The sequence below is a fragment of the Serinus canaria genome, chromosome 3 (genome assembly GCF_022539315.1).
Source record: "Serinus canaria isolate serCan28SL12 chromosome 3, serCan2020, whole genome shotgun sequence".
NCBI classification, from domain to species: domain Eukaryota; kingdom Metazoa; phylum Chordata; class Aves; order Passeriformes; family Fringillidae; genus Serinus; species Serinus canaria.
In genome coordinates, this window is record NC_066316.1 from 25,947,864 (window position 1) to 25,961,549 (window position 13,686).

At 40.7% G+C, this 13,686-nt stretch overlaps 1 protein-coding gene across 5 annotated transcripts in view; it reads left to right on the top strand.

The window, feature by feature from the left end:
* PPM1B (protein phosphatase, Mg2+/Mn2+ dependent 1B) overlaps nucleotides 1-13,686 on the top strand; it is a 61,083-nt gene that overhangs the window by 22,188 nt on the left and 25,209 nt on the right. For all 5 annotated transcript variants that reach the window (XM_030235472.2, XM_030235473.2, XM_050972132.1 and 2 more), the window contains exon 2: nucleotides 2,844-2,988. The gene's annotated coding sequence lies outside the window, so the exon portion shown is untranslated. The remainder of the gene's footprint in view (nucleotides 1-2,843; nucleotides 2,989-13,686) is intronic.

Consider the following 13,686-nt stretch of genomic DNA (forward strand, 5'->3'; position numbering starts at 1 on the left):
GAGTCCAGGTTTAGCTGGTTGTGAGGCAGAATAAAGACAGTTTTTTTCTGGTACTTCTCTGGCCAGAGTTTGGAAACTTGCAAAGGACTGGGTGTTGTAGTGGCTTTGTTTGTTTCAAACATTGGGATTCAGCTTGAGGAACATTAGTGCTTTGCAACCAGCATTATTAAGTATGTATTTAATCATCTGGAAAACCAGCATTTGGTGCCTACACTCTGTAAAATAACATGATAGGGTTCTTCAAATTTCTCTGCATTGCGTAATTTCTTTTTCTTAATGATCTTATTTTTGAGTAGTGAGTTTAGTACTTTAGCAGTGAATTACTTAGGATGGCTTTGTCTGTTTGGTCTTACCTCTGAAGAAAATCCTGTAAACATGGTCTAATTCAAATGCTTTATTAGCCCAGGAATATTTAAGTTTTTTTCAGTTAGAAACTATCCTACTGTAGGGTGCAGGTGTCTTAGTAGGAAAAAGTTTACTGAACTAACTTAGTCCTACTAAAATATTACATTTACATAGTACGAAGCATTAAGTAGCTCAAATAAAATGTTTAATACATCTTGTAATTTTGTCAAGCCTTTAATAGGGAGAATTCAGCTTTATTCTTGTGATATAATTTATGATGAGCAATCTGGACAAGACATTTACATCTGTGTGTTGTGAGCATTTTTGGCATTCAAATTGTTAGGAGCTGGCTATAATGGTTTGTTACCCCCAAGCTGTATGATGAATCTAAACGTCTTCATACTGAGAGGAAACAACCCATGCAGCTTACTTGGAGAGGCAAGAGTCACTACTGTGCAAATTAGGTAGTAGTGGTGTCCCTTCTTTGTTGTGCATTATTCAGTGGTGGAGGCTATATGTTAAGGTGCTTTTGTGTTTTGGGACACTGAATACTGTATTCCTCACTTCTGAGAAGTGAGATAGTGTACACAGAATTTGTATAAATGCAATCATACTCTGAGGTAAAATGCTCTTAGCCCAAAATATCTATTTTGGAATCTGCTGGTATTGTAAGCAGATTCTTCTGGCTTAAAGTTATCCTGGTCTAAGGAATGCTCTCATATCCTCTGTAGAGTAGAATCTAGGAGGGCTCAAGGCTTTTGTTTCTGAAAAGCAGAATGCTCATCTTCCAGGGCTGCTTTTGTGAGTTTGCCGCTTTTAAAGGCCACTGGCCCCAGAAGCACTGAGGCTCCTGAGCACTTGGTGCAAGCACCTTGTAATGCTCCTGGCTGGGCTGGTGTTCTGAAGGTGGGAGACAGTGCATGGAGGGAGCTGTGTCCTGGCCATCTGTTTTGTGTCTGTGCCCTAAAACCTTGTGCGTTGAAGAAGAGCTGTTTGCCACAGATTTATGAATTTGCACCAGGTGTGTGCAAATTTCATTTTACTTCCTGAAGTTCCTTGATGTGGAACCAACTTTTTTACTGAAGCTTTTTTACCTTCTTGGGAGGGCTTTTGACCTGTAGTTCAATACAGTGATTTAGGATACTTTTTCAGAGTTCATTAATGATTTAGTGCATGCTGCTTAAGGTGTAGTTACACAATACTTGGAACAAATATGAATTGGCAGCAGCTCCCAGTTCCGCATTTCTGTTGCTGGCACTTGTCTGATCTGGCATTTCCTAAGCTGGTTTGGAGACCTCAAGTGACAGGAAATAATTGACTTTTTCTGGATTAGTTTGGTTCCTTGAACATTCTATCCTACTGTGGTGCATAAGAAGAGAGAATTCTGAGGAAAACTCAGGGCTTGCAACTCAGGGCTTGTAGAGCTACGGGCATGGAACTTGCTGAACTCCTGTAGTTCTTCAAAAGGTGGTAAAGTAGTCCTTTTGAGCAATTTTGTGCCTATGACACTTTTTAGTAATTGAAAAGGTCTGCTGAGTGTTTGGAAGAGGTGAGCCATAATGAAATGTTGTCGTAGCTCCATTCCTCCATCAGTGGGCTTAAAGTCAAGGTCAGCAGTAAATCTCCTTTATCACTTAGCTCATCCAGAGTGCTGTTATCAGTTTAAAATCTTCACTGTCACAATAGAACTTCTATTTCCCTCCTGTCCCAGAGAAAGCTGGCTGTTATCCAGAATTTTTCCTATGATAATTCCTTCTACCAGAGTATTCTTAAGACAAGTTCTGTAATATGCAGTGGTTTATAAGATTAAATAGGTAGTCCCTGATCCATGAAGGATTTTGGGTGTTTGCATCCTGTTCAAAACAATGGGTAGATGCTGTTGTTGATCCACATATCTGAATTGTTGGTTATTCACTACTTTTACATTTTAAGGTGAATTTCTAGTTAATTTTATAGAAATTATTTTTAAAGAAATGTAATGATTCGTATTACAGAGGATCTGAAATACTTTTGCAGTTCAAGTTTGTTGCTTTAAACTCTTGTGCATTTTTACATCTAAGGGAGCAGAATAAAGAGCTCATAAATTACACATGCTGCACATGGTGGGTTTAAGTCATGTCAAACACTCAAGGAGTATACTCTCTCATCTGAGTAGGTGAATAAAATTAAGACAGCACAGTGATGCTAGCAGGCATGCAAAAGCTATCCCTTCTGTAACTCAATTTAGGGACTAGACTGGCAGGTAATAGGCTGATGACTTTTTAAGTGCTTGTCAGTGTTGGTGAGGGAAATAGAGAAAAATAATAATCTGATTCTTTGTTAACATAAATCTTGAATATGGTGTTTAGAGAGTTTACTGAAAGGTCTTTGCACATCCAGGCACAGCATTAGTTGGAACACTTCTCTTTAGGAAAAAGTTGTATTCATGAAAAAATTAATGTACAAATCTGTTGTATGCCATCTGGAGTAGCTAACTACTTCCTTTTGTTTCTTTCTAGGAAATACCAAAATAAAGCAGATGTTGTGTCCTGTACTGTTATCTCAAGGTTTTGCAAGTCATTCTGTTACGTGCTTCTTGGCAGCAGGAATGTAAACTAATTCTTTCAGCACTGAACTAGAACCTTGACAAGGTTAAAATTACAGGTAAGAACGAATTTTGCCACTTGGAAGTTTATGGGAATATGGTATTCCTTTGACTGTGTTTTTAATTTGCAATTTGTAATTGACCATGGATTCAATGGAAATTTCTGAGATGGGGTAAAATGATGTTTTCTCTTCTTTAAATGTATTTGAATTTTGCTTATTGTTATTTTTTAATAGGGAGGAAATATAATTTCAAGTACAGCTTCTTTCTGTTACAATTCATAGCACTGTTATTAATACAGGGAAATGTAATTTTTCACCACCTAAAATGTCTGCTGGCCAGATTTTGGAGAAATGTTCTCACACTGAAGACTGTACAGTGTCAGTAAAAGTCATGAAGTGTTTTGCCCACTATATGTTGAGATCAGTTTACTGTCTGCATTTGGCTTTTTTCCCTACAAGGTCTCTATTTCCTTAAATGCACTAACAGCAGCAGTGCTGCTCCTTAAATTACCTGTTTTAATCAGTTAGAGAAAATCTCTAAATTTCCCTTACAAGTTTCCCTGAAGCTTCAGCTTTTGAACCACCTTTTCGAGGGTAAAGGTTGATGGCTTTTTCCAGGTCAATGAAAATGCTCTGGCTGCTGGTTTTCTGTCATTAACTTTTTCTGACAATGACTGAGAACTCTTGTCACACTCTGTCACCTTCTTCTGAACTCATGTATAGGGAACTAAGAGTCAATGTTCTTTGAATCCTTTTGAAGAAGAGGATAAATGCAATGCTGTAAGACCACAGTAATGGAAAAAAAATCCCATATCACCACAAATACCTGTGATAGAGATTGTGTATTTTGGGGTTTATGTTTCTGAAGGGTTTAAACTGGGACTATTTGTTTTGAAGACTGTTCTTGAAATGGGTTTATTGCATGCATCTGTCTTCAGAATTATGATCAAATGAAGGTTTTTGAGTCTTGATTACACATTTTAGTGTCTTTGACAGGAAGAGTTGCCTCTTTTCAGTAAGGCAGACAGGAGTGTGGCGTGTTGGTCTGAAGCAGTCCTGTCTGTCTTACTCTGAAATTCAGTAATGGATAGGTTGTAAGTCAGCAACAGGTTTGTGCCAAGGAGGTGGTCTTGGTTTTTCTGCTGCTTAAATGAAAGAAGGGTTCCAATGTTGTTTGTTTTGAGGGTTTTTATTAGTGTTGTGTTGATTGAATGTTTGTACTTATTTTGCAGTGATGCAACATGTTGAAAAAAGGCACAGCCTTTTATACTGACTGTGCAAGTCACACTTTATTTGAATGGACCTTTAGCACTCATCCAGCCCAACCCTTGTGTCTGGCTTCCTCAGATTTTTGTGTGAATCAAGAAACCAGCCCTCAATTATGTAAATAAAGGTGTATTGCTTTACTGTGGTTTTGCAGACCTGCTGCAGAACACTTATTCTGGTGTTTCAGACCTGTTTAGGAATAATTCACAGATGATATGAAAAACTGATTCATTGCTCCCCTGCTCTCACAAAAGTGTATCTGAAACTTTTTGTAAACAGACTTTGCAAAAGGTAAGAAAAGTTGTCTTAAATGCCTAAATTTAGAGCAGGGGAGCGAGAACTCCCTCTCAGTGACATAATGTGTCATGCTAATAATGCATTTACACATGTAAAATTCTTCAGTTTTAATACCAGTAGTGTAGTGGATAAATTTTGTTTTTTTTTTTTTCAAAATCTGAGGCGCTGTTTCTGTAGTAAAAACCTGGCTGCTGTTTGTTAGATTGATGATTGAAAAGGAGCAAACTAAATTTAACTCAAAATACTTGGTCCTTTATTGAATTTAGAGAACCACAACGGCAGTTCTGCATAGAAATAAAGAACTTTATTTGTGAAGGATCACTATTATGCTAAGTTAATGCTTTGTAGTATCCAAGTGCCACCTGTGCATCTGTTTTGAACAGCCCAGTAAAAAAGAGAGAACCTGCTTGTTGACTACAGGAAATCTGAGCAGATAGGGGCAAGGAATTTCACCAAATATCATAGGATATGAGTCTTGTCATAGTATGGTCAGAAGGGATAGGCAGCAGTACAGTGCACACTTCCATGTGGTATAATAAAGGCGCACTGAGTTGCAGGGTTTGAGTTAAGGACAAAATGTGATTTCAAGGGTAATAAACCTGCACAGGCAATGTCTGAATTAACCAGGTAGGCCTATTTCACTGCAGTGCCAGTGCACCAAATTTCTGTTCCAAGAAAATGGTACAAGAGCCTGAATGCTGACTTAGGCTGAGCTGTCTTTACTTCTAAAGACTTTAGCTTCCATCCTGTTCCTGGGCAGGTGCTGGCAGCAGTGTCTGCTTTGCACTGTCTGGGCCCAGCCTTGTGTTTGCTGAACCAGCCTGGCTATTTGCCTATTGTTTTGTATTACTTTGTGTGTAGTTACTCTGTACCTCAGATAAACCATTTGCGGGTAACAAACAGGATTGAATTTCCCAGTCTTTGTAGTGTTTGGAGGAAGTCTTGGTAAAGAAAAGCTGAATATGTAGCCTAAAAACCTAAGATGAGTGACATTAAGACATTGACAAGAGTAGTTTCTTTCTTACTGAGAATGACACTGCATACTTCTTCAGTTAAGTCCCTAGCAGTGGTGCTAATCTGAGCTAAGGGCTGCTGATAATCAGAAGTCACACTGGCTAACATGGAATTCTGTGTAGCTAAGAAAAGCACTGCATGTTTTTTAAAGTTTTCATTTGGCCACAGAACTGCGTGAAATTGACTTCTGCAACTTGAATAAAAAGGAAGCTGCAGTATAAAGGTTCTGTGACTGAAAAATACAGCAACCTGGGCCCTGATGACCTTGTACTAAGTGCAGTAATTAGAAAGCTAGATGCAGAGTCCAGTTTCAAGGTTTCTGTGAAGTTCATCTTGAATATCTGAGGTATGATCTCTAACTTTGTAGCTGTTGAGCTGCATTCCAGAGAAATAAGAAGCCTCAGCATACAGTATGCAGTTTGCCCATGGGAGACAGATGGTTGCCACATAAGCTGAGCTGAAAAATCTGTAGTTAAGTAGCATCATCCATATTTTAGCAAAGTGCAAGAATACAGACTATAAAACTAGTCTCTGAAAGGACCACAAGCATGTTTTTCTTGGGTTAACATAGCTAGAAAGGTTATAGCCCTTAACCTAGCTCCTGGTGCTCCTTTCTATTTTTTTGTCTTTTCTGTTGAAGGTTACAGCCCCCTTGGATCTGCTGTCTAAGCTGCTGGCTCCAAACCCACTGCAGTCAAAGTCGCAAAGTTTCAAAATACTAAAGCTAACTTTGCACTTCTTCAGTGAAATAGTTCAAAGAGTAAGGGCAAAAACATTTCAGCCAGCAGTTCTGAAAGAAAAGAAATTGCTGGCACAATGCAGTGATGAGTAGCTGAGGCAGAGAAGAAGCGTTTGTGTTTTCAGGTACTGCTACTGACATTGAAAATAGGTGTGAATATAGAGCTTTAAATTATGCCTGTGATTGTTTTGTGCCTCCGGACCAATTTGAAATAGCTGAAGTTCATTCTGAAATCTTCATCTCCTTTGTAACTTGCTGGTTTAAAAGTAGTGTGGTGGGGGAACCTTGTGTTTTGTTTATCTTTGTTATTTGTTCTTTTCCCCAACTGTTACAACAATGTTGTGCTCAATTTCATTAAAAAATTACAGTTGTAGCTCCTAGGCATGTATACTACCTGGTAGTAGGGATGGCTTGCAAAATTTTTTTGATTTCCTGGTTTAGAACTCTGGCTTCTTTCTCAGCATCCTGGCAGGAAAGGATTTTGGTGGGCGGCTCTGTATTTGCATTTTATGTTGATACTTATTTTCTTTCTTGTCAGTATCTTTGGTCAGCTGACATCCTTCCTAAAGCTAACACCCATGGCCACAGATCACCGAAAACCAAACCCAAATCCTCCAAATAAAACCCAGGAATGGTAATAACTGTTCTTCTGTGTAGTTAATTTTCAAGTGAAAATAAAATATTCAGATCTTATTCTTGCAGTAATTTGCTTGACAGTATTTGTGGCTACATGGTTAGTGTAGCTGTTATAGCCAATCTCCAATAACTATTGGTCTAATGTAAATAAATATTGGTCTAATGTAAATGTAGTGCCAGTATTTTTAAGGTCAGTAAGTTAGAAGCAAGACCAAGTGTATATGTGCACATAACACATACTAGAGATAGACTGCAGGGTGGGTACAGAGGAGCTTTCTACCAAGACTTAACTTTGATTTTTTTAAATTTTCTTTTTTTACTTAAATTGGAGAAGTTATTTCCTGCACTTTCCATAAGTTTTGAAATTGTTTGTCATGGATACTTTGATTATTTATTGGTAGTTTACATCTTTAATATCTAGTGCAGCATTTTTTCTTTTGAAATGTCATTCTTTTTTTATAGTGGAGCACATGTGCTTTGTAACAGGAAACTCTGGCACTGTTTCTTTTCCACAGCACTGACTTATTAGAAATGACTAGCCTGTTGAGTGAATCCTTCTGAGGAAGAGACATTTTACAGTACACTTTTATGACCTAAGCCCAAAAGATTTATGTTGGACCATTCTCATATTATGAAAAGATACAGTATTGCCTTTGGGACTGTTAGCCATCAAGGTGGTATTAGTTTAGTTCTGATGTTTTTTATGAAACTGACATGTGATGTGAAAATTATTTTATAGTATCTACAAAACCTTTTATTATGGCTTTTAGACCTTTGTAATGTAATTATGTGTTGGTTGCTGTCATGGTTTAACCCTAGCCAGCAACTAAGTACTGCACAGCTGCTTGTTCACTCCACCTCCTCCCTCCCCAGTGGGATGGGAAAGAGAATCATAAAAATCAGCAAATTCATGGTTGAGACACAGGCTTTTTAATGGGACAGGGAAGGAAGAAAAAGAATTAAAATATGCAAAACAAGAGATTCACAATGCAGTTGCTTACCACTTGCCAACCAATGTGAGCAGTAGCCCTTGGTCAGCTTTCTCCCCAGTTTATACATTGAGTGTGATGTCATAGATTTTGGAGTGTCTCTGGCCAGTTTGGGCCAGCTGTCATGGCTGTGTCTCCTCCCAACTACTTGTGCCACTCTGGCCTTCTCCATTGGCAGGATATGAGAAGCAAGAAAGTCTTCAGCTTAGTATAAACACTACTTAACACACTGATATTGTTAATAATTGCTATCAGGTTTATTCTCATACTGTATCCAAACCACAACTCTATACCAGCTATGAGGAAGACAATTAATTAACTCTATCCCACCTGAAAGCAGGGCTATATCCATTTGCATACTACCAGGTCCCACACTTTCCAGTACACCCAAATAATCACTATCACCTTTCCTGTTTTTGATATATACACAGAGATACCACTCCCATACTATGTGGGCCATCCCTTCAAAATGTTTGTTGAGTTTTAGTCCATGGCTTTTGGCTTCATCTGTTGTAGTAGTCCTTCAGGGCAGGAGAGAATGTGTGTAGTGTTGGATTGTTTTATGCTGAAGCCAGCGCTAGTTCCATCACTGCTGTGCATGTCTTGTTCTGTCATCAAAATTCCATTCTTCATTAGGCTGGGTAATGCTATTACAATACCCTTGATATGGCATTCAACAACCATGGAAGTGATGACCTGCAATATTTTATAGCAAACAGCATAATACAGTTCAAATCATTCACTGTTCTTACCCAGAATCAAATCCCCTGGAGGTATACATCAGACTTCCCCATCCTTCTGTGTTACTCACCCAGTGCACCCAGTTCCTTGAGCAAATGCAATTCCCCATCCTTCTGTGTTACCCACCCAGTGCACCCAGTTCCTTGAGCAAATGCAATCCCCTGGATGATCACTTGATCTCCTGTTCAGGTTCTTTACCTTTTTTATTCTCTGGCAAAAACAGTTTTCAGAAGACTTTGAACTACTTTTCTCTATCTCAAAAAACTTCTGTTATTGTATTGCCTCACACAGTATTGCCATCAAAGTGTTCTAGAGCTTTGCTTTGTTTCACTTCTATTAATATCAGTCCATGGCTAATAGTAGAACTGTGTTTCTACCCCTGGAATTCCATGTGTCCTGGATGGGCCTGCACTCTATTGCCAGTGGCTTGAGAGAACTGCACTAGCAGTATCAATTGTGGTATATTGCTTGGCAGCCTCTGACTCAGTTCATACTGAAATTCCAGCAGGTCTGGCACAGCTGGACTCGGAAGTGGCATGACTTTGTTCAGGCCATGACAGTGTACTGTTAGTGTGCACTGGCCATAGGGGATTGTTAGAGGGTGACTGGTCCCTGCTGATCGCTCCTTTGCTCCCCATATGGCAAATCAGCTTATGGGTGATGCCAGGGTATCTTGGTTGGTGTGATTCCATGGCCAGTGCACCGTTGTGATGGCACCTGTTGTTCTTGGACCACACCAGAAGTGTCCTCCAGAAGATGGGGTGAGGTATACAGCTGTTTTGTTTCTACTGTCTCCAAGGCAGCTGTAGCCAAAGCCCAGCAGTACTTTTTTGAGTCCTTGGAAGCACATCTTTGGGAGGCAGTCTAGGCAAAGGATGCACTGGAGTCTCAGGGCCAGTCACAATGGAGTGCTTTTGCCACTCATTCCCTGTCAGGCTCACTTTTGCCTCCAACAGAGTTAGCTGCTGGGATTGCCCTGCCACTCCAGAAACAGAGATGGTGCCTGCCCCTGTTTAGCAGTGTTTGCTGGAGCCTTTGACTCCTCTTCTGTGCAAGCCTCTTCTGTGCAAAGTCATCCAATCCATACAGTCCACAAAACGCAGCTCTTTCTTTCCTCCACCTGGCTGCAGGCAGGGCCCCTCTAGTCCTGGCTGTAGAATTCAGTTCTGGGCCCCTCAGTTTGGGAAGGATGTTGAGGTGCTTGAGCGTGTCCAGAGTGGGGCAACAGGGCTGGTGAGGGGCTTGGAACACAAGCCCTGTGAGGAACGGCTGAGGGAGCTGGGCTTGTTTAGCCTGGAGAAAAGGAGACTCAGAGGTGACCTTATCACTCCCTACAACTTCCTGAAGGGAGGTTGTAGCCAGGTGGGGGTTGGTCTCTTTCACCAGGCAGCAACTCAGAATGAGAAGACACAGTCTTAAGCTGCACCAAGGGAAATATAGATTGGATATTAGGAAAAAGTTTTTTACAGAAACGGTAATCAAGCACTGGAATGGTCTGCCCGGGAAGGTGGTAGGGTCACCATCCCTGGATGTGTTAAAAAAAGACTGGATGTGGCACTGGGTGCCATGGTCTAGTTGAGGTGTTAGGGTCTGGGGTGGACTTGATGATCTTAAAGATCTCTTCCAACCTAGTAATTCGGTGTGCACTATTTATTCACTTCTTGTAAATGTGAATCAGAGTCCCTTGAAGATCAGGGGTAAGAGTAGCCCCTCAACTCTGTTTGGAGAACTGCCCACTAGAGACTGGAGCGGCAATGTCCTGCAGTAACCCTCTCTTGTGATTTTCCTTGCTGTTTCCGTACTCATGCCTATAGGGTCAAGATAGATTTTTCCATCCCACTTCCTCATGTCCTCTCTGTGGTCACACAGGGTGGCCTGTGCTGTTTTTGCTTACTTCTAATAGTTGGGACACTGGTTCATGCAGATGGGGAATAGGATGCATAAGCTCTCCTTGTCCACAGCCCAGATACAGGCCTGTAGTGAAGAAGAGGCATTTTCTTTGTATTGGGGAGTTGGCCAATTTATCCACCATTTGTCTCTCTCAATTTTTCCAGGACATTACTGCCAATGAGTTGGTGTATGACATTGGTGCATCCCATTCCACCACATGGGTTGTGTACACTTGTCTTCATCTAGGTCTTTGGATCACTGCTTGTTCTTATCATCCACATCATCATAAATCCACATCACCATAAATCTCCTCCAGTGTGGCTAACTGCCTCAGATACTGGATGCTTCTATCCATGACAGCCCACTTGCCTGGGTGGCATAACATGTTCCTTGAAGGAATACCTTTCCTTCATACCTGGAGTCACTTCCATAGGCCGAGAGCTCGTGTCCCTTTTCCAGTTCCTTGGTTAATGCCCACTTCTGTAGAATGGGATGCCAGCTGTTTGGTTTCTTAGTCCTTTAGTTCCAGGTTACTGGGCCTGTTTATTCCAGCATTGGCACAACCAGGTGATGCCCTTGCCTGGATGATGATTGGAATCTTTTTGCATATGTCACAGCTCACTCAAGGATAGGGATCAGATGATTAACTGTTTATTTTTTTTTGTTCTGCCACTTCCCCCACCTCTTCTCATTATAGCTCTGCTACTTCATCCCTCACTAAATGAGATCACCTTTGCATATCTCTCTCCTTATGTATAGCAGGGGCTGATACAGGCATGAGTTGGTGCTTTGGTTCAACCACAGTGCCTGTCACTGGGGTTGGAGTAACCCCTGTGCCCATCATTTTCCCATCACATCCAGAGGCCTTTTTTTCCCCTCAAGGGTACTGTACAGTCCTGAGCATGGCTCAGTAGGCCTGGGCCAGGCTGCAGCACATTGCCATGGGTTTTGCCTCTCTGGAATTTCCAGAGTGGCAGCATAGTTTCTCCAAATATTTAACTAGTCTTTCCAGATTTTGCACTTGTTCAGGGCTGAAGTTCCAAAGCAGTGGAGATGCCCACTGTCCTAGGCACTTCCCAAACTATCTCCCACACCCTTCCACTCATCACTATCCAGCCTCAGGGCAGATCCCTGTGGGTGCCATTCTGGAATAATTGTTGATCTTGAAACAAGACCTTGAACACATTTAGAAGACACAGAAGTAGGAATGCTGGTTTGAACATCCCAAGGGTATTAAAAATTCCCAAGTGCTGTTATAATTGGCCAAGGAGGAGAAAGATATCAGTATCCCTCATGGATTGGGTCTCTGAGTAGAGGTAAAAGTTGTAATTATTAGTAGTTTCCTATAGATGGCTCCCAAAGTATGGAGATGTGGGCAGTGCTGAGTACAAATACCAGATCAGTTTCATGAGCAGCAGTTCTGTCATATTATGAGACAGTGTTACAGAGTACAACAGCATAACCCTAGCCCCATTCCCGTAGGTGACGAATATATAATCTATTGCTCAGGGGGCAGTATATACAAATAAAGTATTTAATAATGCAACTTTATGAACACGGACACCACACCAACTTGGGGAGTAAATATATCACCACTGTGACCAGTGACTAATATAATGAGTATTTATAAGAAATTTCTTCTGATATCTTCTAGTCAGATTTGTCATTATCTCAACTTGTCATGCCCTGTAATGGGCAGCAAAAATGTCTCTCATGATTTAACCCTATCCAGCAACTGTGTGCCACACAGCTGCTCCCTCACTACCCTGACCCAGTCAGGTAGAGGAGAGAATCAGAAGAATAAAAGTGAGAAAACTTGTGGGTTGTGATAAAGACAATTTCAAGGGACAGAAAAGGAAGAAAATCATAATAATGGAAGAATTAAAAACAAGTGAGGCGCAGTGCAGTTGCTCATCATGACCAGTGCCCAGCCAGCTCCCAAGTGATAGCCCTGGCCAGCTTTCTTCCCAGTTTATATATTAAGCATGATGTCATGTAGTATGGAATATCCCTTTGGCTAGTTTGGGCCAGCTGTCCTGGCCGTGTCCCTCTTGACTTCTTGTGCCACTCCCACCTCCTGGCAGGGTATGAGAGCTGTCAAATCCTTGACTTAGTATAGCTAACAGTACTTAGCAACAGCTAAAAACCTCAGTGAGTTATCAACATTACTCTCATACTGTATCCAAACCACAACTCTGAACCAGCTACTAGGAAGACAATTAACTCTATCCCAGCTTAAGTCAGGACAGCTCTGGCCTTTATGACAGTCATTAAGTAAATATTTCTGCTTGTTAAATGTAAGTCTGAATTGAGAGGAGCATGCTTTTCACTTAAAGTAGCTGCCTATGTCCTCTTTATAATATAGTACAAAAGAATGAATATATATATATCTAGAACTATTTGTCAGTTTTTAAGTAGCTCTTTGGAGAAAATCCACAGCTGGGGTTGTTTGTCTTTTAAATGCAAACAGAAGCTTGTGCACAGCTAATTTTAAGGCTCTTTCCTATATGGCTGATCTCATACTGGAGAGTCTTCACTGCATAGCTGGGGCAGAAAGGATTTGATCATGAATTTTTCTTGCATGTCAGAGGACATGACTTTTGCCTTCACTCCTCTGTACCTCAAAAGGCGAGATGTTTTTAGTTTCCTGAGTTGGAATTGTTGCCTATGTTGCCTGTGTATGAGATAAAGACCTCAGATAGGATTTCACTCTGGTCAAAAACATTAGAAAAAATATAGATTGGAACTTCAGAGAAATAAGCCTTGGGTTAGATTTTTGCTCTGGGATGTCAGATTTTGTTGGAGACTTGTTGCCCTGAACTTTTTTGGAAATGACTCACCTATTGATGTAAGACTAGAGATTAACAATGTGCACTAGAAGGATAGTTGGAGTATCTGCTTTGGTAGTGTATTGCTCAGATTCAGCTTCTTCATTGCCAGAGAGGGGCAAAGGCCAGTAATTTCTTCCTATAAAGTAATTTCTCCTCTGTCAAGGTATTCCAAAAGCCTTTGAGCCTTGGTGATTATTGATCCTGTCAGGCAGTAGATTTAAAAAATAAAAAAGAATATTATTGTTTTCTTTTTTTCCCAATCTTTTACAGGGTTGGAAACACTTCCAGGGTTGGTCTGAGTAATAGATGTTGTTTTAAAGAATGATCTGTGGAGCATGGGCAAGAACTAAGG